This window comes from Manis javanica, chromosome 3 (assembly GCF_040802235.1).
Source record: "Manis javanica isolate MJ-LG chromosome 3, MJ_LKY, whole genome shotgun sequence".
In the NCBI taxonomy this organism is placed as follows: Eukaryota; Metazoa; Chordata; class Mammalia; order Pholidota; family Manidae; genus Manis; species Manis javanica.
Window position 1 is genome coordinate 9,669,548 of NC_133158.1, and position 23,523 is coordinate 9,693,070.

At 39.7% G+C, this 23,523-nt stretch overlaps 1 protein-coding gene across 16 annotated transcripts in view; it reads right to left on the reverse strand.

Annotated features, from left to right (window-relative positions):
• Positions 1-23,523, reverse strand: part of FHIT (fragile histidine triad diadenosine triphosphatase) — a 1,286,968-nt gene that overhangs the window by 1,226,685 nt on the left and 36,760 nt on the right. For all 16 annotated transcript variants that reach the window (XM_073230809.1, XM_073230789.1, XM_073230799.1 and 13 more), the window contains one exon: positions 18,416-18,464. The gene's annotated coding sequence lies outside the window, so the exon portion shown is untranslated. The remainder of the gene's footprint in view (positions 1-18,415; positions 18,465-23,523) is intronic.

The following is a 23,523-nucleotide window of genomic DNA, read 5'->3' on the forward strand; positions in this document are numbered from 1 at the left end:
GAGGAAAAAGAAGCAAGAAATGGAGACTTTAATGATATTGTTGAGCCACTGAATTAAGAAATCCTAGAGCTGCTTGCCTCATGATGTCTTGTTCCTTGAGTTAATTCATTTTCCTTATTCTGATGAGTTTTATTTTGTGTTCAAATGTTAAGTTTATAGAGAAATTCACAAAATAATTGACAATGCTTAACAATCGGCCAACAGATTAGTGTTTAAAATCCTCTCCCTGGTGCACGGTGACAACCATCACAGGCACCCTGGTGGGTCCTCGGTTGCTTGGCACCAGGGAGAAGTGGACTGAGGGTGGATTCCAGACATTCAGAGCCAGGTTCTTTGATGCCTTCCCGTCAGTCATAACATCCATGGGCTCAGCAGGAAGACAAGGAGAGGAAGAGAAGCTTTTCTTTTTTAATTCCCTTATTATTTAAACCATTTTGAGTTGACTTTTTGATTATTTGCAGCCAAAGGCATCTTCACTAATAAATCTATCTTCACATAATTAGCAGCAAATTTATGTGACCTCCTTTGAGCAAAAGACTCAGGAGAAAATGGGGCAGAGATTCAAAATTCTGCCCACATCCCTTCAAATTTTCAGTTAATGGGTCTTAAGTGAATTATTCCCAAAAAGGAAGACATTTGAGAGGTCAGGAAAAAAATTAACCGTGCAATCATCTGACACTCTCTCCATCTTGAGAGTCATAAAGTACACCTCAAATGCTGATGCATCACCTTGTCTCAATGGTGAATTTGAGGCAATATAATTGAAAAATATCAAATTGTACTTTTTCTTATCCCTCCCTGTATTTTTTCCCTTTCTTAACTCAAGAACTTCAACAGAGTTTGCATTCCCTTTGTCTAAGGGGCATGTTCAAAAGTAGAAAGTGCTAGAAGTACTAGAATCTCGAAACCTCCAAAATCAGGCCCCCACAAAGGATTTTCTTTCAAAAGCTTAAATTCATGGAAGGGCTTGTGCTAGACACCAGCAGAAAGTACGGAGATAAAGACAAGCTTGGCTTATTTTGTCTAAAACTGTTCTGTTTCCTTTGATCTAGTTTAAAGTAGAATTGGGCTTTCCTTACATTGAGGAGAAGATGGAAATTTTCCAGTTCCTTAAAGCACTAGAGGCTAGCACCTTGCTCCCCGGCAGAACTCTAAGGAGGAAACAGGACTTTTGATAGGGATGGTGATGGGATGCTAGGAAAAGGAATATTGGAGTATAAAAGCTACAGCAAAAGATCCCAACCTCCTTGGCATAAATAGAGTCAGGCTACCCAACACTGCGTGAACAAGGTGACCAGCATGGAGTAATGATCAGAGGGCCCTTCCCTGAATGCTCTGTGCTATAGCAGACTTGTAGCTTATCTGCATCAATGACATTGAGATAGCAGAAACCCCAAATGCCACTGAAACAGAACTTTCCAACATTTAGAGAAAAAGAAATGCAACCAAGTATGCATACATGCATGATTAAAATTTATGCATGCCACATTCAAAACTATTTTCAAATTAAACCTTTAAATCAGTTTGTATTTTTAATTGGCTGGACATGTCATGAGTTCCCCAAGGACACCACACTACCAGGCCATGTTCCCTGTAGTTATTCAATATATTCCTCCAAGTCCTGCCGCCTTAAAAAAGGAAACATAACTCTTAAGATAGACAGTTCTCTAGCTGGTGAACATTACTGAATATTTTCAAAACATTCAAATAAAAGGCAATAATGGAATACTTTTAATTCTCTCTAACTAATGCCATACCCACTCATGAGAAATGACTTTATTCCCTCAATGTACTAGGAATTAATGAAGATTGAACATAAAGAAGTACATGGCACGTCACACAGCTGAAATTCCCAAATAATACAAAAGCATTTTCAAATCACACACAGAATAAGAAGTGCAAATGTTCTTGGAAGAAATCTTCCCTAATAATACTTACCTACTTCAGAGGGTGCTGAGAAAGCTCTATTAACACCAACGGAACACTTTTAGATCCTCAAATAAAAGGACTATAGAAATGCAAAGTATTATTATTATAGTTCTGAAATAATTTCACACCTAGGGATGAGAAAACCCCAGGCCACATCTTACTGCTTCTATCCTGCCTGATAAACAAGAAAAGCCACAAGCATGGGGGAGATCTGGGGGATTGGAAATCAAATAGAACAAAGACATCAAAGTTTCCCTTTACTTGAGCTCTGTATTCCCCTAGATGTCATTTTAGGGACTCAGAAAAAAAAGAGTCCTGCTAAGGTCTGGGTTAAGTACAGGGATGATGGTCTCATTGCTCTTACACTAGATAAAGGAACAACCACCTGAGCTGAAGAAATAACCTTGTCCACTTCTGTGGAGCACAGTTCGTCCCAAAGCCAAACTTAAAAATGGCCAGATAACTCATGACCTGAATCATCCACCACTGTGATCTCACCTAGCAGGTCAAAAAACAGCGGCGTTAACAGGCACCAGGATTTCTATTCAGCAACAGAGAACACTGCACAAGACTCATCTTTTGCCGCTGACGGAGGAAGTGCTGCTGATGACAGTAGTGAGGATGATGGTGGTGATGACGATAATTATGGTAATAATAGAACATAGAACATAATAAGTTCTCAAACCCTGATGATCGGTGGAATCATCTGTGGAGCTTTTTAAACTGCAAATTCTTGGTCCCCATATCAGGTTTGCTAATTAAGAATATGTGAAGATAGACCTGAAGTCCTTTTGGTTTTGTTTTAATGTAGACATTAGGATAACAACTAAAGTGACAGTGTTTGCAAATAATGTCCTGGTTAAGAATGCAGCCTTTGTAGACAGACCTGCTAGAGTCTAATCCCGATTCTAACACTTATCAGTGTGTGCCTCTAGGCAAAATACTTAACCTTAGGCCTCAATTACCACATCTATAAAATGGAAATGCCAGTACTACCTGCCTCATAAGGTAGATGCCTAGGAAAAGTAGCAAATTTTTCAGAGCAATGTGTCTTGCCTGAGGGTTTCAGCCCTGGACAAGTTCACTATGGATTCAGTGGGACCAAGAAATGACAATGGATGGCTCTTGAGGCAAAACGGTTTATACCCACCTTTATTCTCCAGGCAGGAGGTCAAGGATTAGAATCACGTCTGCATCCAGCAGCCTGCAGGTCCATAATCCACTTCCATCTCTGCCTCCGCCCAGAGCACTTGGCAGAGCTCTTCATACAGTGACTCAGTCAGTAATAGCTTACTGCCTATGGGTGTGGAAGCATTAGCCTAGCAGCAGGCCAATTACATCTTCAAATAGTTGAGGGTCAGTTGAGGCTCCTGCCCATAGGAATGTGCCTATACTCCACCCCTCCAGGATTCTCACCTCACACGCCCTCAATCTTCCACAATGGTCCCTGTGCGAGAAGACTGGAACCTTGTAACAACAAAAATTATTATAAAAATAGTCATCCTCAAGACCAAAGAGATTGACTGCCATGAAGCATTCATCCCAGCTATATTCAAATAAGTTCCAGTTCACAATTCACACTTTCCACAGGAGGCCAGTAGCAGTACTGATAGGGAGCTTAATGCACCCCAGTGAGTAGCAGCTTTTTGCTAGTGTGTGTGCTCAATCCGCAAAGATGTCAGAGGAGATTAGCCTTAAAGGTGCTAAGATATATGTTTTAATGACACCAACATAGGCAAATCTTGTCCATCAGGTAGGTGCATGCAAGAGAGTGGCCCTATGACAGGACCATGGCAGGAAGGGGGTCCCGTCCAGGTCTAGTATACCATACCTTTACCCTTCTCTCTGTGCTGGTTTCTTAGGGGTCTGTATATAGTGCTACAGGAGGGTCATGCACTGGTCATAATGATAAAACAAAACTACCCAGTAAGATGCTCCTGCCTTCCAGCAGTTCAGGATATACTACCATGATCTTGGGGGCCACTCTACCATTACTCCAGGAATACACAGGAGGCCAGCTTATAGGCCTTGTCCCCGAGGTGCCAGGAGGGCCAGCCTGGTCCATGTGTCAAAATGTCCAAGGCCACGTCCACTGAACAGAGTCTCCAGGGTTTACTGTAGTTTGTGCTGGTAGCAAGGTATTATTCTGGTGGCCAAACCTCTGCTTCAACGATTCCTCCTCAGTTTGTCTTAGCAGTTGTTTAGGAGAGGCAGCAAGAAGTGTTAGCATGTCTACAGGGCTCAATGCCCCCATCCAGGGCTTCTCATTCAAACACCGTAGCAGTGTCCATAAGCGGACTGACCATCCCCACAGACTATTGGTATCTGATGACTTCAGACCAGATTTTAACAAACCATTGTACCTCTCTATCATGCCTGCTCCAGTAAGGTTATATGGTACATGAGACTTCCATTTGATCCCCAATTGTTGCATCCATTCTTGTAGTGCATATCCAGTAAAGTAGGTGCCTTGATCACTCTCAATTACCTACAATCAGCCGTAGACTATAGAGATGCTCCAGGCCTCTTCTGCTGGTCTGCACAATGTGCAGAAAAAGTAACCAGAAATCCAGTAGCTGCGTCCACATAAATCTTGGTATATTGGTACCCTGCTGACACAGGCCAAGGCCAAATATATCTACCATCTGACAAGGGATATCACCCACTAGCTATTGTCCCATGTTACTGTGGGACTGGGTCTAAGTCCCTTCCTGAGCATACAGTGCTGCTGTGCTCTTCTGACTTCTTCAAAGGTCAAAGGTAGGCCCCACCAGGAGGCTACAGCCCACATTGTCTTCTGCCCCAAATGCAACAAACACTGATGTAACCACTGGGCCACATCAGAGTCAGGCTTTCCCGCTAGCCAACCTACCTGGGCCAGTGTATTTCTTTCATCATACCCTAGGGTTGCCAGAGGCAAATGGCCTGTCACATGATATACAGTAAATGTCTTAGTCTGACCACAGGCCCATAAGTCTTGCCACAATTCTTGCCCCCAAAGGGGTCAGGGACAACCAACCAGTTGGCATGGTACCATGTCAGAAGCCACAGAGTCAAGCCTCAATAGATAGGCCAGATGTTGGTGGAAAAAACCATTGGGGAGGGCTCCTGGCTGACCACAAGCCACACTACCTACAACTCTGCCCACTGACTGCTCTTCCTCTCTTTCTCTTCCATCCATATTGTCTCAGTCATAGGATGGAAAGCTATGGCCCTCCATTTTGGGGGCTGCCCATGGCTGGAGACATCTGTGTACCATGCACCTCCAGGTGTAGGGGCTCTTCCCGCCCAGTAAGAGCTCTCTGCTACTAATGACTCTGAAGCAAATTCTCCCTGCCTTTCACTGGTATATGTTACCCACCCCAATAAGCAATGGAGTTCTTCTCTCAGGGGGATAGTAGAGAGGGTGTTACATTGCTGCAGGTACGTGCTCCACTTGGCCAGTGTAGGTGTCTATGCCACACCACTCCACGGCTTTTGGATCCAGTCTTGTATCCACCCCATGATGGTACAGGTAATTATCTTTATTCGGGTTATTCCAGGGATGGGTTCTATAGCCAGCAAGGCATGGTACACGGCATCTAATAGTTTCTCTATTAAGGTGTACCATACCTCTGCTCCTTTCCAGAGTTGTGACCAGAATCCAGTAAGTTGGTGAGTTCATTCAAGCCACTGCCAGAGACCCCACCATAATCATCTTTGGTTACATGAACATTCAGCTCACAGGACCTTGATGGGTCTATTACACTCAAGGCCTGAATGGCCTTGACTGCCCGTTTTGCTGTAGTAAAGGCAGATGTACATGCATCATCCCAGTCCCACCTGATGCCCTTTTGTACCAATGGTATAAGGGCTTCAGAATTTGTGCCAAATGTGGGATAAACACTCTCCAGTAGCCTAGAAGATCCATATCTCCTGTAACAATGCCACAGTTGTAAGGATAGGGAAGGCCTCGACTTTATCTATAACTGCTTCTGGTATGACTTTAGTCTCACCCGATCAGACAACCCTCAAGAATTTGACTGACAAACCAGGTTCCTGAACCCTGGTGCTGTTCACAGCCTATCCTTTCTACTGTAGAAGTTGCAGGGTCTAGGTGCAGCACCTCCTAGATATGTAAGAGAATCAAACATGAGCGTGGTATCAATATAATGATACAGCCGCACAGTTGGCAGTTTCTCCATGCTGCCAAGTCCTGGGCTACAAGTCCATGACAGACGGTGGGTGGGGCTGTGGAAGTATCCCTGTGGAACGACAGTGAAAGTCTATTGTCATCCTTCCCATGTGAAGGCAAACTATTTGTTCCTTTGCTGTTCTGTGACAATGAAAATGAAGGCTTTGCTGTTCTGTGCCAATGAAAAAGAAGGCATTAGCAAAATCTACAACATAATAATATATTCCTAGTTCATGACTGAGGGTATCCATCAGGTCTGCAATAGAGATGGCAGCAAAAAGAGGGGGTATGACTTTATTCAATTATCTGTAATCCACGGTCTGTCAGGAGCTGTGTGGCTTTTTTACTGGCCAAACCAGGGTACTGAAAGGACTATGAGTGGGCTCTATGATGGTTACCTTCTCCAGCTCCTGTAGAGTTTCCCCAATTTCTTTATGCCCTCCAGGCAATTTGCACTGTTTGGTATTAGTCACCTGCCAGGGCACAGGCAGAGCTACAGGTGGGTGCATAGCATGTCTCCTCAGAATTGCCTTAACTACAGGTATCCTCGATCTGAACTCACCAGCAGTGGTCTGCAACCATACACCCTGCAGGATATCTATCCCCAAAATATATTTGGGGATGTGAGAAATAACACAGTATACTTCTCTTGGGGTAGATGCCCTATTCCCAATGGGATTCAGGCTTGTTTCACTCTGATAGCCTTACCTCCACATCGATCTATGACAGCAGGGATCCTGGGAAACTGCTCAGGGTTGCCATAAATCAGTGAACATTCAGTTCCTGTGTCTACCAGAGCCAGGACATGTTGTACGTGCATGGGGCACTAATGAATTGATTTCATCAAGTAGCTTCCAGTTCCCCCATGCCTCTCTCTCAGGGCAGGTACCTTGACCCTTCCCTCAGTCAAACCACATCCCCCACTCATCTTCCTGTGTGGTTTCAGGTGAGGTTGACTTACTCTCCAGCAGGAAGTCTTCCAAACACCCAGGCTGGACTTATGGCTCTGTCTCCAACCTCTGATGCTTGGTCCTCAGCAGCTGGAACCACTACTCCAGTTTCAAGTGATGCCACAGCTCCAGTAAGATTCTATTTGACTTCCCATCTAATTTCTCTCTGTCTGCTCCTGTCTGAATTAAATCAACCCATATCTCGGCCCTTGTGACCTTCACAGGGCCCTTTAAATTCTTCCTCTGACTGGCAGACCATATTTCCTCTGTGCTTTCATTGCTTCAGCCCCTCCTAAGTCTACTACTGTACAGGTAACCTCACTTATGAACTGTCGTAAGTGACGAACAAGAATGGCCACTAGGGGCCCAAAGCAGGACATGGGGGCCCTTTGAAGCACCACATTTCTCATCCCTGCAGTAAAAAGCTCCTCATCTGGGCCATAAATCTCTGGACTATAAATGACATTTTTCATGCCTAACTCCCATAACACCTATCAGAGCTCAGTATACATCTGCCATTTGGGAGGGAAGGATGATAAATCACCCTGATTGGGCCATACAGTGCAAAGCACAGCCATAAGCCAATTTGATGAGGGAGTGATTTTCTGGGGTCTGATGGGCATTTTGTATCACTGCCTCAAGGCAGAATGAACTGTCAAAGAAGCCAGCTTTCCCATGTCTAATCCAAACAGAACAATTACATCTCCCCCACATCCCAAACATGCAAAAGCCAAGCTGATATCAACTCCGAGGGTTCTGCCAAAAACAGAAACCCAAATCCACCAGCTTAGTCTATGCAGAAAGGCAGGGAAAAGAGTGTTCCATGGCCCAGAGAGGGGGCTACACCTCTCCCAGAGGAACTCTGATTGTTGCATCTTTATTTCTTTTTTTTTTTAACTAAGGTATCATTGATACACAATCTTATGAAGGTTTTCACATGAGCAATATTGTGGTTTCAACATTCAACCATATTATCAAGTCACCCAACCACTACCCCTTTGCAATTGCTGTCCATCAGCATAGTAAGATACTATAGAGTCATTACTTGTCTTCTCCATGCTACACTGCCTTCCCTGTGACCTAGCTATATTGTGAGTGCTGACTATAAGCTGCATTTTTATTTTCTTGACTACAACCAGGCAGGCTTTCAACAGAGGACAGGATGGTGCACCACCCCTTTGTCCTTCCCCAGCTCTTCCTCCATTTCAACAGCTGATACCACCGTTCTCACCACTCCCCTGAGAACTCCTCTGCTACATGTTTTACCTTTTATATAGCACCTAGCAGCAACATTAGCTCGGCCTTCAATAGCTCTCTTGCCTTCACCTCAATACCTCTCAGCTGGCATTCTCATGCTGCCTCTCCTTGTGCTTCTCACTGGAGTACATCCTTCTCCTTCATGGCCTTTGCCTCCTCCACAGCACCTTGCAGCACCACTCCCATATTGCAAAAAATCATTTCCCTCCCCAACAGCACCACACAGCACACATTCTTGCACCACCTCTTCTTGTACTTTTCACGGGGGTACATCCTCCTTCATGGCTTCTACCTTGTCTACAGTGCCTCGAAGCAATGGAATTTCATTTTTTAACAAATCTTTTACTTCCTCCACAGCACCTCACAGCTCACATTCTCATACTGCCTCCTTTCATATCAATGCCATTTCACTCTTCAGCACTTCAAAGCTAGCGTTTTCATGCTGCCATTTCTCCTGTCAGTCACAGGAGCATATTCTTTTCATCTATAGCCTTTATTATTTTTTATATTTTTCAGCATTTTTTAAATTAATGTATCATTGATATACAATCTTATGAAGTTTTCACATGAACAACATTGTGGTTACTACATTCACCCATATTATCAAGTCCCACACACACACACTCCACCACAGTCACTGTCCATCAGTGTAGCAAGATGCCACAGAGTCAATACTTGTCTTCTCTGTGCTACACTATCTTCCTATGACCCCCAGACACCATGTGTGCCAATCATAATGCCCCTCAATAACCTTCTCCCTCCATCCCCACCCACCCTCCACCAACCCTTCCTTTTGGTACCCACTAGTCCCTTCTTCAAGCCTGTGAGTCTGCTGCTGTTTTGTTCCTTTAGTTTTTGCTTTGTTTTTATACTTCACAGATGAGTGAAATCATTTGTCTTTCTCTGCCTGGCTTATTTCACTGAGCATAATACCCTGTAGTTCCATCCATGTTGTTGCAAAAGGTAGGATTTGTTTTCTTCTTATGGTTGAATATTTCATTGTGTATAGGTAAAACATCTTCTTCATCCACTCATCAACTGATGGACACTTAGGTTTCTTCTGTATCTTGGCTATTTAAATAGTGCTGCGATAAACATAGAGGTGCATATATCTTTTTGAATCTAGGATCTTGTTTTTTGGGGGTAAATTCCTACGAGTGGAATTCCTGGGTCAAATATTATTTCTATTTTTAGTTTTCTGATGAATCTCCATATTGCTTTACACAATGGTGGAACTAATTTGCATTCCCACCAACAGTGTAGTAGGGTTCCCCTTTCTCTGCATTATTGTCAGAATTTGTTGTTTCTAGTCTTTTCAAAGTTGGCCATCCTAATGGTGTGAGGTGATATCTCATTGTGATTTTAATTTGCATTTCCCTGGTAATTAGTGATGTGGAGCATCTTTTCATGTGCCTGTTAGCCATATGGATTTCTTCTTAAGAAAAGTGTCTGTTCATGTGCTCTGCCTATTTTTTTAATCGGGTTATTTGCTTTTTGGGTGTTGAGGTATGTGAGTTCTTTATATATTTTGGATGTTAACCCCTTGTCAGATATGTATTTATGAATATATTCTCCCATACCGTAGGATGCTTTTTTGTTCTACTGATGGGTGTCCCTTGCTGTACAGAAGCCTTTTAATTTGATGTAGTCCCATGAGTTTATTTTTGCTTTTGTTTCCCTTGCCCAAGGAGATGTGTTCAGAAAAAAAGTTGCTTATGCTTATATTCAATAGATTTTTGCCTATGCTTTCTACCAAGAGTTTTATGGTTTCATGACTTACATTAAGGCATTCAATCCATTTCAAGTTTACTTTTGTATATGGAGTTAGACAATAATCCAGTTTCATTCTGTTACTTTATAGCTGTCCAGTTTTGCCAACACCAGTGGTTGAAGAGGCTGTTGTTTCCCCATTTTATATCCATGGCTCCTATATCATATATTAATTGACCACATATGCTTGGGTTTATATCAGGGATCTCTATTCTGTTCCATTGGTCTATGGGTCTGTTCTTGTGCCAGTACCAAATTGTCTTGATTACTGTGGCTTTGTAGTAGAGCTTAAAGTAGGGGAGCATCCATCCCCCCAGTTTTACTCTTCCTTCTCAGGATTGCTTTGTCTATTTGGGGTCTTTTGTGGTTCCATATGAATTTTAGAACTATATGTTCTAGTTCATTGAAGAATGATGTTGGTATTTTGATAGGGATGGCATTGAATCTGTAGATTGCTTTAGGCAGAATGGCCATTTTGACAATATAATTTTTCCTATCCATGAGCATGGGATGTATTTCCATTTGCTGGTGTCTTCTTTAATTTCTCGCATGAGTGTCTTGTAGCTTTCAGGGTATACATCTTTCACCTACTTGGCTAGGTTTATTCCTAGGTATTTTTTTCTTATTGATGCAATTGTGAATGGGATTATTTCCTCATTTCTCTTTTTGCTAGTTCATCATTAGTATATAGGAATGCAACAGATTTCTGTGTATTGGTTTTATATCCTGCAACTTTGCCAAATTCAGATATTAGTTCTAGTAGTTTTGGGGTAGATTCCTTGGGGTTTTTTTTATGTAAATATCATGTCATCAGCAAACAGTGACAGTTTAACTTCTTCCTTACCAATCTGGGTGCCTTTCATTTCTTTGTGTTGTCTGATTGCTGTGGCTAGGACTTTCAGTACTATGTTGAATAAAAGTGGGGAGAGTGGGCAACCTTGTCTTGTTCCCGATCTTAGAGGAAAAGCTTTCAGCTTTTGCTGTTAAGTATGATGTAGGATGTGGGTTTGTCATATATAGCCTTTATTATGTTGAGGTATTTGCCCTCTATACCCACCTTGTTGGTGTTTTTATTATGAATGGGTGTTGAATTTTCTCAAATGTTTTTTCAGCATCTATGGAGATGATCATGTGATTTATGTCCTTCTTTTTGTTAATGTGCTGTATATTGTTGACTGATTTTCGAATATTGTACTGTTCTTGTATGCCTGGAATAAATCCTACTTGATCATGATGGATTATCTTTATGATGTATTTTTGAATTTGGTTTGCTAATATTTTGTTGAGTATTTTTGCATCTATGTTCATCAGGAATATTGGTCTGTAATTTTCATTTTTTTGTGGCATCTTTGCCTGGTTTTGGTATTAGAGAGATGATGGCCTTGTTGAATGAGTTTGGGAGTATACCCTCCTCTTCTACTTTTTGGAAAACTTTTAAGGAGGATGGGTATTAGGTCTTCACTAAATGTTTGATAAAATTCAGCAGTGAAGCCATCTGGTCCAGAGGTTTTGTTGTTAGGTAGTTTTTGATTACCAATTCAATTCCATTGCTGGTAATTGGTCTGTTCAGATTTTGTGTTTCTTTCTGGGTCAGTCTTGGAAGGTTGTATTTTTCTAAAAGGTTGTCCATTTCTTCTATATTATCCAATTTGTTATCATATAATTTTTCATAGTATTCTCTAATAACTGTTTGTATTTCTGTGGTATCTGTTGTGATTTTTTCTTTCTCGTTTCTGATTCTGTTTATGTGTGTAGACTCCCTCTTTTTCTAGATAAGTCTGGCTAGGGGTTTATCTATTTTGTTTATTTTCTGAAATAACCAGCTCCTGCTTTCATTGATTCCTTCTATTGTTTTATTCTTCTCAATTTTATTTATTTATGCTCTGATCTTTATTATGTCTCTCCTTCTACTGACTTTGGGTCTCATTTGTTCTTCTTTTTCTAGTTTCATTAATTGTGAGTTTAGACTGTTCATATGGGATTGTTCTTCTTTCCTGAGGTAAGCCTATATTGCAGTATACTTCTCTCTTAGCATGGTCTTTGCTCCATCCCACAGATTTTGTGGTGTTGAGTTATTGTTTTCATTTGTCTCCATATATTGCTTGATCTCTGTTTTAATTTGGTCACTGATCCATTGATTATTTAGGAGCATGTTGTTAAGCCTCCATGTGTTTGTACACTTTTTTGTTTTCTTTGCATAATTTATTTCTAATTTTATACCTTTGTGGTCTGAGAAGCTGGTAGGTACAATTTCAATCCTTCTGAATTTATTGAAGCACTTTTTGTGGCCTAGCATGTGATCTATTCTCAAAAATGTTCCATGTGCACTTCCAATGTGTATCCTGCTGCTTTTTGGTGTAGAGTTCTGTAGATGTCTGTTAGGTCCATCTGTTCTAATGTGTTGTTTAGTGCCTCTGTCTCCTTACTTATTTTCTGTCTGGATGATCTGTCCTTTGGTGGGAGTGGTGCATTGAAGTCTCCTAAAATGAATGCATTGCATTCAGTTTCCCCCTTTAATTCTTTTAGTATTTCCTGCATATATGTAGGTGCTCCTATGTTGGGTGTATAGATATTTATAATGGTTATATCCTCTTGTTGGAATGTCCTCTTTATCATTATGTAATGTCCTTGTTTGTTGCTTGTTACTTTCTTTGTTTTGAATTCTACTTTTTCTGATACAGGTACTGCAACTCTTGCTTTTTTTCTCCCTATTATTTGCATAAATTATCTTTCTCCACCCCTTCATTTTTATTCTGTGTATTTAATTGGGTTTGAAGTCAGTCTCTTGTAGGCAGCATATAGATGGGTCTGGTTTTTTTTTTATCCATTCAGTAACTCTATATTTTTTGATTGGTACATTCAGACCATTTACCTTTAGGTGATTATCAATAAATATGTACTTAGTGCCATTGTAGGCTTTAGATTCATGGTTACCAAAGGTGAAGGGTAGCTTCCTTACTATCTAACAGTCTAACTTAACTCACTAAGTATGCTATTTTAAACACAATCTAAGGGTTCTTCCCCCCCTTTTTTATTTCTCCTCTACTCTTTATTTATTAGGTGTCATATTCTGTATTCTTTGTGTATCCTTTAACTGACTTTGTGGGTAATTAATATATTTTGCATTTACTTAGTAATTAATTGGTCTACTTCCTTTACTGTGATTTTATTTTCTATGATGACAACTATTTAGGCTTAGGAGCATTTCTATCTATAGCAGTCCCTCCAAAATACACTGTAGGGATGGTTTGTGGGAAGTAAATTTCCTTAACTTTTGCTTATCTGGAAATTGTTTAATCCCTGCTTCAAATTTAAATGATAATCTTTCCGGGTAGAGTATTCTTGGTTCAAGGCCCTTCTGTTTCATTGCATTGAATACATCATGCCACTCCCTTCTGGCCTACAAAGTTTTTGCTGAGAAATCTGATGATAGCCTGATAGGTTTTCCTTTGTATGTGATCTTTTATCTCTCTCTGGCTGCTTTTAATACTCTGTCCTTGTCCTTGATCTTTGCCATTTTAATTATTATATGTCTTGGTGTTGTCTTCCTTGGGTCCCTTGTGTTGGGAGATCTGTGCACTTCCACAAAAAGTATTAGGGTCAATTCTTGGAAGCAGATGGAAAGAGTATGAGAAAAGTAGGAGGAGCAGGTAGGTTTTGCAGTTTTTCAGTGTTTAGTTTTTACTGCTTGTAGGGAAAATGGAAGTTCCTATGGCCGGGATCCTCACCTGACCCTAATCCACTTGATGATGTAATTGGCTTACTGCACAGGGTCCTGCTTACACACCCATTGGCAATGAGCCATTATTGTCAGCGTTACTATATAAAGAGCTCCACCCATGCTCTGCCTGGAGACAGTGACAGAGACAGATTGCTAACTTGCCAGAGGCAGACATCATTCCAGCAATCAACCTGCCACCATGAGAATAAAGCTTGGTATAAACCCTTTATCCCTAATGTCTGATTGTTGTTATTCATCTCACGGAATCCAGAGTGAACTTGCCTGGGGGCATTCCCCCTCAGGAGAGACACTGCTGTTTTAGTCAAACTATGTAAATATGTTGCTTTGATAAAAATAAAAATGAATTTTTAAAAAATAATTCATGTGTATAATATTGGATATCTTTATATACTAGGATTAACAGAAAGTTTTCCAATTAACCAAAACTTACTTTAGAAAACCAATTGATGTAACTCCTACAAATGTACCACCAAAATTTTCACTTCTTAAAAGTTTACAATAAACATTTATTATGTCCCTGACACATTCTAGTCCTAAAGACATTTGTTGAATTGAATTGAGGATGGCTGAAAGAAATACAAAGAAGCTCTTTTGTGCAATCAAGGTCACAGCACAAAAGAAAAAACATCTTCGCCTAGGGTGGGTAAGTTGAATTTGATGAAGGGTATGGGCAAGGTTAAGGAAACTAACAAGGGACAGTCCAGTACCTTGGAGTTAGCAAACTTAAAACTGTTACCACCCCAGACTTAAAATGACAAAGGGAAAGAGCAGTTACCAGATAGTGGGAAGAGTCATAGCTGCGGAAGAGAGGCCACCAACAGGGACTGTGATCTTCCTTACGGGATATAGCCACTGCCAACCCATGGTGCTACAAGGAAGGTAAGAGATAACATTCTGACCTCACACTCTCAGATATTCATCCAGTGCCTTCCATAAGCTAATCCAACAGGAAGCCAGAATGCAAGGGAGCCCAGTAAATGTTCACAATAGGGGTTAGCCTCCTGCAGCCCAGAGGCTTTCTGAGGAATGAAGAGCTATAGGCACAGATTGAGAATATCCATCACAAGGATGATGCTATTTTGTTTTCATTTTTGTTTTTAATTTACTTTACTTTCCTACTGACCCTTATAAAATAAGCCCTCAATTTTTCAATCTGTTGAAAAAATATATTTAACATAATAATGCATGGATGTTATACTGCTCTTTACAATTTACTAAGCACTTTCACATTAATTATTTTTATATCATCTTCAAAACAGCCATATGCAATGGAAGGGCAAGGGTTATACAGATTTAACAGGTAAGGACCTTTAAAAAGTCAAGGTATTTTGCCCAGAGTCATAAAGCTAGCAAGTGGCAGAGCTCAAACAAGAAGGCATGTTCCCTAACACCGCAGCTAAAGCTCTTTCCACCATATAAGGCTGTCATGCTATTTATTCACAGTAGGAGTGCAAAATTGATGTCCCTGTGAAAAAATCATTAACTAGCTTTGTTCTAGGCACAGCACAGAACACAGAAGCAGTCAACAAACAAGACACAAGACACAAGGGGAAATGAAGCAAACTAACCCATTCCATTCTCAGGAAACCACAAGCAATGCCAGAGACCAAAATAACTGAGTTATCAATCACATGTTACACATCATTAGAAAGAAGGTATTCAGTAGGGCAAGAAAAGAGTTCAAAAGAGTAATAAAAATTCAGGGAAAAGCAGAAACATATTTAAAGACTTTGTTTTGGAATGCTGGGGTAAGTGGAAGGGAATCACCATCCCTTCAAAATCCCCATGCCACAAAGAGATCAGGGCCCCAGAAATCAGAGGGATGACCTTTCTGCTTCTCTTCTCATTTCCAACTCCACCTCTGCATACACATACATCTTTTGTGAGCTTACAGAAGCAGCCACAAATGACTTTTCACCAAACACAGAAGTAATAGGTAGTCTGGCAAAAGAGCCCATTTTCAATATAATGAGAACTCTGTACCTTTTATAATCTACAGGAAAGTGTTCAGATACTTAACAGAAGAAAGTCATGAATGGTATTTTCATTGTAAACCTCAAAACATTCCTCATTTCTTCCAAATTGAAGTCCCTAGTTTGTAAACTACTCTATTGGTTATGGTTCTGTGGCAGCAAGCAGCAGAACCCAATTGGCCAATTTAAGAAGGATTATTAGAAGGAAATTGAAGATTCAGAGAATCCATGGCAGACTGGGAGATAAGGCTTGGAGACCATCAGTGGCCAAGACAGACATGGAGGATAGGAAATGGGAACTGCTACAGTAGTCTCATAGCAGGTATTAACAGCCAAATGCCCACTGGGACAAAGGAGAAGCCCTTAGCTCAAAATTAAATTTCACAGGAGCACCCACTTAACCAAGCTTGTAGTTGCACCCAGCCCTAGGCTAAGTGTAGGCCCCTAAGGTCCCTGGTTACAGTTCCACAAGTGTAATTACCTCAAAAGGAAATAGAGGTGCTGTTAGGAAGGCAAAACAAATACATTAAAAAAAAAAAGGTGGGGGAGGGTGTAGGGGGTTTACTCCACACTTAAACAGTCTTTCTTCAAAAATTCCTTAAGAATCTAACTAGACAGCAGTAGATCACTAATTTCTTAAGACTATATTAATTAGTAACTGCCCACGCACAGCCAAAGAGAGCATTCACCCAGGTTCTCATGAAATTTCCACCTGACAATGTTTTACTTCCAGACACCTCGCTTCTATTACCTGAAAGTTATCTTTTCATTTGATTCCTCAAAACAAAGCAGAATTTGCCCTTCTTCAGTAACATTTCCATTTTGGAAACATTACCATGAAGCTTCCAAAAAAAACAGACTTCTCAAAATATCTAATGAATAAATTCATAAGGATGCTAATACTGATGATGATGATGATGATGACAGCAATACACACAGTGGCCGCAGCCAATAACATCTACTGAGTACTTATCATGGCCCAGGAATTGTTCTAAGCCCGTGACACATCCCGATTCATTTAATCCTCACAATAACCTTATGAAGAAAACAATATTATTATAATCCCTATTTCAAAACTAGGAAACTGAGTCACAGAAGAGGTAAATAACTTCTCCGGACTAATAGCTAATAAGCCAAATCAGGATTAAATCCATGTCTGACTCCATGTCTGACTTCAGATGTTAATACCATCTGAAGAAAGGATTTTCATTCAGAATAGAGGAAATGGACTATACCAGTATGAAAACATTCTCCAAGAGGAATGTGAACACCATAACTATACCTAAAAATCACAAGGTTCTAAAGATTGCTACACGATCACTAACTATAATAATTGAGAATTTACTTTTGAAAGCTATCAAGTACTGCTTTATTCCAAGCTGTGGCTCAATGGTCAGAGATATATAAGTTATATAGCTGAAAATAAGTATTATCTACTTCTTAGGATAGGCTTTTCTTCACTAGTGGCCAACCATTACAGAAAAATTCCAATCCAACCAGCTTTCATGCACCAGAGTTTAGTCATTCCAAAGCAAATCTTCAAAATGGTGTTTTTACAGCTAGTGATCAGATTATTCAAAACAAGTTTTCTCCAATTTCCCTGTAAAATTCTTTTTCACTCTCAAAATAAACATTAAAAATTCAGTCCCAGAAGTAGATCTGTCATAAACTTAGGAATAACTTAAAATATAAGGTAAATCAAAATGGCTTTTCAACTTTAACTAAAGTGGTCACAGTTATGATTGCTATAATAAAAATGACAGAAAAAAAACTAAAATTGTCAAAAACATAATTGATGATGAAAACAATTGTAAAATTATGGCATATTTCACCCTGGCCACCAAAGACTCTTGATGAAACTGCAGCCCTATAATTCCCCAGAATGAATTCTTTAAATTAAAATACTTCATGCAGAACAGAAATTAAACAATGAATCAAAGAACAACACTCTACAGCAGTATGCTTATAAATATACCTAGCAAAGAGGAAACAATTACATATTTTCATGTAAAAATCAACTGGATTGTAATGTTTCACAGGAGGCTGAGTAAGTACTTTTTCCATTGCTTGCAACTTGGAATTTCATTTCCTGTAACTCCCGTAAGGTCCACAGTGACTGGGTGGAATGGTATTAACATACACACTGGCTTGCTCTGTCCTTTCTACAAAACTAGGTCCTCCATGCAACTGCACAACTGACTTTCACGATAAATTTCATCCAACCCAATTCAAATGCCACTCTGCATTTTATTTTAAATGCTTTACTTCGCCAACTGGGTTTATTTAACTATTGACTAGAAGTGGTATGAGTGCACTCTTTTTCCACTTGGCATTAATCTTAGTAAACTTAGGTCTATCCGAATGTCTTAACTGCTGAGAAGAAAGCAAAAGTCAGCAAGCATACAATTGCATTTGGCTACCCTCAGCACATCATTTTATTTCCTCCTTCTCTCTGCTAACTATTGCTCAGCACTTTTGCCTAAGAGGGAGGGCAAGCAGGTAGTTAAGGAAGTTGTCCTGTCAGCTCTATCTTTAACCCAAGTGTTTAAATCTCTGAATAAAAGCAAAATCAATATTGTAAAGGCAATGTTTGTCAAGGCCATGTAATAAATACACTTACCTTTACAGACTGCTCTCAATGGATTTCCCTTCTTTGCTGAGCTTCAAAGCTACAAAGAGATAAAAATGAAAGCACTGAGTTATCTGCAAGTAAAACACAAACATTTTCTCTCCATGTTTCTAAGTGGAATTTCCATATGCCACGGTATGTGGTGCTAGCCAAATAAACCATTGATAAAACTGTGCCTCACACATCCGCAAGAGAGGCCAATAAAAGACAGACATAAACTAAAACTGGCATACACATCTACCCATAATTAAATCACACAAACCTGGCCAGCTCTACAGTCAAATCTTTTGGGGTGTGAACTCAACAGAATGGGAACAGCTTATAAAGTGCAAAGATGAAAATCAAATTAAACATTACGCAGTACATTCAATCTGACCAAGCATTTTATTCTCTTACTTCTTTTGTCATCATCTTGCACACTCTATTTCCATTTCCCTGAAAAAGTTTTACTTGGGGAAGCCTACTCCACTTATATGAGTTGCATGGTCCTCCCCATGCAGACTTCACAACTTGCTCCCATGAGTACACATGTGCAAGCTTACAGGTACAATCCCCCTACCTCTAGGCAGAGCATGGTCTTCTCTCAGTAGAGAGAAACTCACAAAACAGAGGAAGTCACACTAGACATTTCAAATGAAATCTCGACATGTTAAATTAAACTTCATGTAACCAAAACATACTATGCACTGACCACAAGCAAGTTGGCATGATAAAGATGGTCTAAACTGCAGCTGTTAAGCTGTTAAGCTGTTACTGTCATCCTCCCTTCGCCTCAGTTTCACTTCCCCATTTCAGTTACCCCCAGTCAGCCATGGTCCAGCAGCAGGTGATCTTCCTTCTGATAAGTCATCAGTAGGTCAGTAGGGCCTAATGCTACGCCCCAATGCCTACGTCATTCACTGCACTTCATCGCATAGGCATTTTATCACCTCACATCATCACTAGAAAAGGAGTACAGTACAACAGATATTTTAAGAGGCAGAGAGACCACACTAACCTTTTATTACAGTATATTGTTATAATTATTCTATTTTGTTATTAATTATTTTTGTTAATCTTTTATTGTGCCTAACTTATAAGCTTTATCATAGGTATGTAGGTACAGGAAAAAACATAGTATACATAGGCTTTGGTACTATCGGCAGTTTCAGGCATCCACTGCGGGTCTTGGAACATGTCCTCGACAGATTAGGGGGTGCCTACTGTAATACTCCTTAAGGGTGCAAGTGGTCGATTCTATAGCAGTCCAACATTATCATATGGTGACTCAAAAGCCAAAAAATAATTGGAATAGGCATCATTTGCTCATCTTGGCTAGGTCCGAACATCTCCTAAAGGTACAGTAGTTGAAATGGCCAACCACTCCATGATTTTCACATAGTTCTTTTTTTTCCTTCAAAAGCCTAAGTAACCACTGTAGCCCTTACTGGGCTATTTCCCTCAATCCCCCTGCATCTCCCTATCCCACCAAAGAACCTATTCCCACTGATGCATGGTCACCAAAGAACAAGGCCAGACTTCTGTCTGTAATGTAAATCTTAGAATATTATTGCAGGAGGTCAGACCCCTCCATGGGACAGCATCAGAAACATCTCCTAACCCCTCTGTTATATTAATTACAGTAGAGTTGAGGGAGGACTAGTTAAAAATAGTATAATACTGCATTTTGTAAAATCTGTGAGATTTATGGTCTGATAACAGAGACTGAGCTGTATTCCTTTCCACTTTTAACACACAGAAATGTTAAACAATATATAGTTAAAATTATACATATACACACATATGTATGTATGTATCTCCAAACTGCCAAGCTCAAAAGAAAGGGAGAAAATCAATATGAAAAGATAATGAATGTAAATTTTCTAGAATGAAAGACATGAATCCTCTTAAGAAAGCCCACCAACACCTCAACAAAATAAATAAAAGCAAATCTACACATAGATACATAAGAAAGAAACCACAGAACACCAGAGTTAGACAAAAAGTCTTAAAGTCAACCAGAGAGAAAAAAACAGGCTCCTTGCAAAACAACTTGTCATCAGTAAAAATAAAAGCAAGACAGCAATGAAATAACATGTTCAAAGTATCAAAAGGAAAGAAAAGTTCAGTGAAAATTCTACAGCCATGTTAAACCTATGATCATTCAAGAATGACAGAGAAATAAGGGCATTTTTCAGAAAAGACCATTCCCTGCTCACAGTAGTTTACTTTTGCTGAAAGAATTACAAGATATACTTGAATAAGAAGAAATTGATCGCAGATGGAGGAAAGGAGGAACGAAAAGTAATGGCAAACAAAGAAATTAGCAAGCATGATTGTAAATCTAGTAATTTAATAATAAACAATGGGTAATGAATAATTATTATTAAACTCTGGTTATAAAAAGCGAACAACAATAGTAACAGCCAATCTTTAGGTTTTGCAAATAAGATGAAATAAGTGATTGGCTACAAACATGGACAAAAGGGAGAGGGAATGAATTGTTTAAGAGGAAGAGAGAAACACTGATTAAGTTGTTAAAGATATGCATTAAAACTACAGATTAACTTGTTAAGGATAACCAGCATTTCTTTCTCTATGTATATAACCAAAGATACCCTTGCATATATGTTCACAGAGATGCATGCAAGTTTAGAGCATCACTACTAGAATGGTAACAACTGAAAACAACCCAAACATCTTCAGCAGTGCAATGAATAAATTCATTTTTATAGACTGTTACAACAGAATGTAATACAGCTTTGAAAAAATCGGTGACACAATTATATACATCAACATGTATGCCTCTCAAAAATATGATGTACAACAAAAGAAGCAAATCACAGAAGAGTTAATAGACCATTCCGTACAAATAACATGTTCATAAAGGCAAAAAATAAATTCTATCTTATTTTGGAATATTAACATGTTAATGGCAAAAACTGTAAAGAAAAGCAAGGGAAGATCACAGAATTCAGCCTATGTTTATCCTGAGGGCAAGAGAGGAGATACAATGGGGAGAAGCATTGGGGAGAGTCTGGAATATGGTAATGCTCTATTTCTTGGCCTGAGGACAGGTATCTGGATGTTCAGTTTATTATGTTCTTTAAACTGTAGACATATACTTACAAAAATCATTCTGTACATATGCTCTATTTCACAATGTTAAAACATAAGCATAATCACTAAAAAACTAGAAATGTCCCAACCAATGGAGGGAAAAATACAGAAACTATAAAACTCAATCATTTCTCTGTGAAAGACTGGTATAGATGGGATAAAGAAGCAAAAGAAAGCACAGTGAATAGAAAACACAAAAGAAAATATTTAAAGTAAGTTCAAATATGTCAGGAATCAGGATAAATGAATTAAATACATCTGCTAAAATTTTTTCTAAATAAATTTTTTTAAACCTTGCTATGTGATGTTTATAAGAAACACATCTGAAACATAGAATGTCAAAGGAAAAGTATAGAAAACTATATACCAAGCAAATAGGAAGCAAAAGACAGATGGTGTCATTAAGTTAATGCTAGGCAAATAGAAGTTAGCAATGATAGAATAAGTATTTGCATCGACTATCGTACATACTGTACTACCAGAGAATTAATGACTAAGAAATAGTAATTTTTTCTCTCTTGTGGTTTCTGTGAAACAGGAATTCTGACAGGGTACCATAAGCCAACTTTCTATATGCTACAATGTCTGAGGCCTCAGCTGGAAGACTTGAAAGCTGGAGGCTGGAATTATCTGAAGGCTCATTTTCTCAAATGTCTGCCAGTTACTGCTGAGGGTTAGCTGAGACTGTAGCTGGGACTGTCAGTTGAAATGCCCATTGTGACCTCTCCATGTTACTTGAGTCTCATGACAACATGGTGGCTGGACTCCCAAGGCAGGAGTTCTCAGAACAAGAGTGAGGTAGAAGCTGTATTCTTTAGGCTTGGAAGTCACATGAAGACCAAATACACAGCACTCCACTGGCCAAGGATTCAGTCACAAACCCCCAACCAGGTTAAAGGGAAGAGAACAAAAACTCCATCTCTCAGCAGGAAGAGTGTCAGTGTCTTGCAACACAAGAAAGAGCCCATGACCTGGATAAATGTGTTAGGGAAACCACCTTTAGAAAATGCACTCTGCCACAGCATTCTTTACAAGTGCACATGGAACATAAGCAAAAACTGACACAGCAGCAAGGTGGTCTCAACAAGTATCAAAAAATGCATATCAAAATCCTCTAATCACAGTAAAGTTAAAATACTATGAAATGAGATTTTTTAAATGTATTTGAAAATCACAATATTTATGACAGTTTTCTGAGTTGGAGTTCAACAGACCATTGAATGAATCAAATCCTGCTGGGTCAGAGTCCACAGGAGTCAAAGATCAAGTTTGGTTGTGGATATATTGAATTTGAGGTGCCTTAGAGATATATTTCTACAAGAAATATCCAAGTAGGGAGTTGGATGTATATGCCTGTTGCTCAGAGAGGAGGTTTGGAATTGGGGAGTTATCTGTTAGGTAGGAAATAACATATGTGAGTGTCTGTCTAGGAAGACAGTACATGTTAGAAAGAAAAGAAGGTCTGTGACCGACGTTGGAGGAAGTTCAACATTTTATAGTTGTGTTGAGGAGGGTGAAGCCCATATAGGAGAGAGAACAGTTGCCAAAGAGAGAAAACAAAAACCACAAGTGTCACAGAAAGGCCAAGTGACGTAAGTGCTAAAAATGCCCAATATGAAGGTTATTGAGGAACTCAACGAGAACTGTTTTGCGGACTAACTGAGATAGAATTCATTTTGACATTGGTGAAAAAATATAGGGAAGTCTTTAAGTTGAAGACGAAGAAGAAGGACAATTCTAGATACATTTGGGTGTGAAGGGGAGGAGGAGAGCAGCAACTGGAGGAGGACAAAGGGCCAAAAGAGGGTTTCTTCGTGTAGTTTGCAAACAGAAAAACGCCTGAATATGTGTCAAGATGACGAAAAGATCCATTTGAGACTAAGGGACTAAAAGCAGAGGAGTAAGAAAGGATAGCCAGTACTGAAGGTTCCCAGAAACTCACCAGGGACAAGTGGTGGGACTGGCCCACTTTAATCATATAATGCCTTGTGACAGGCACA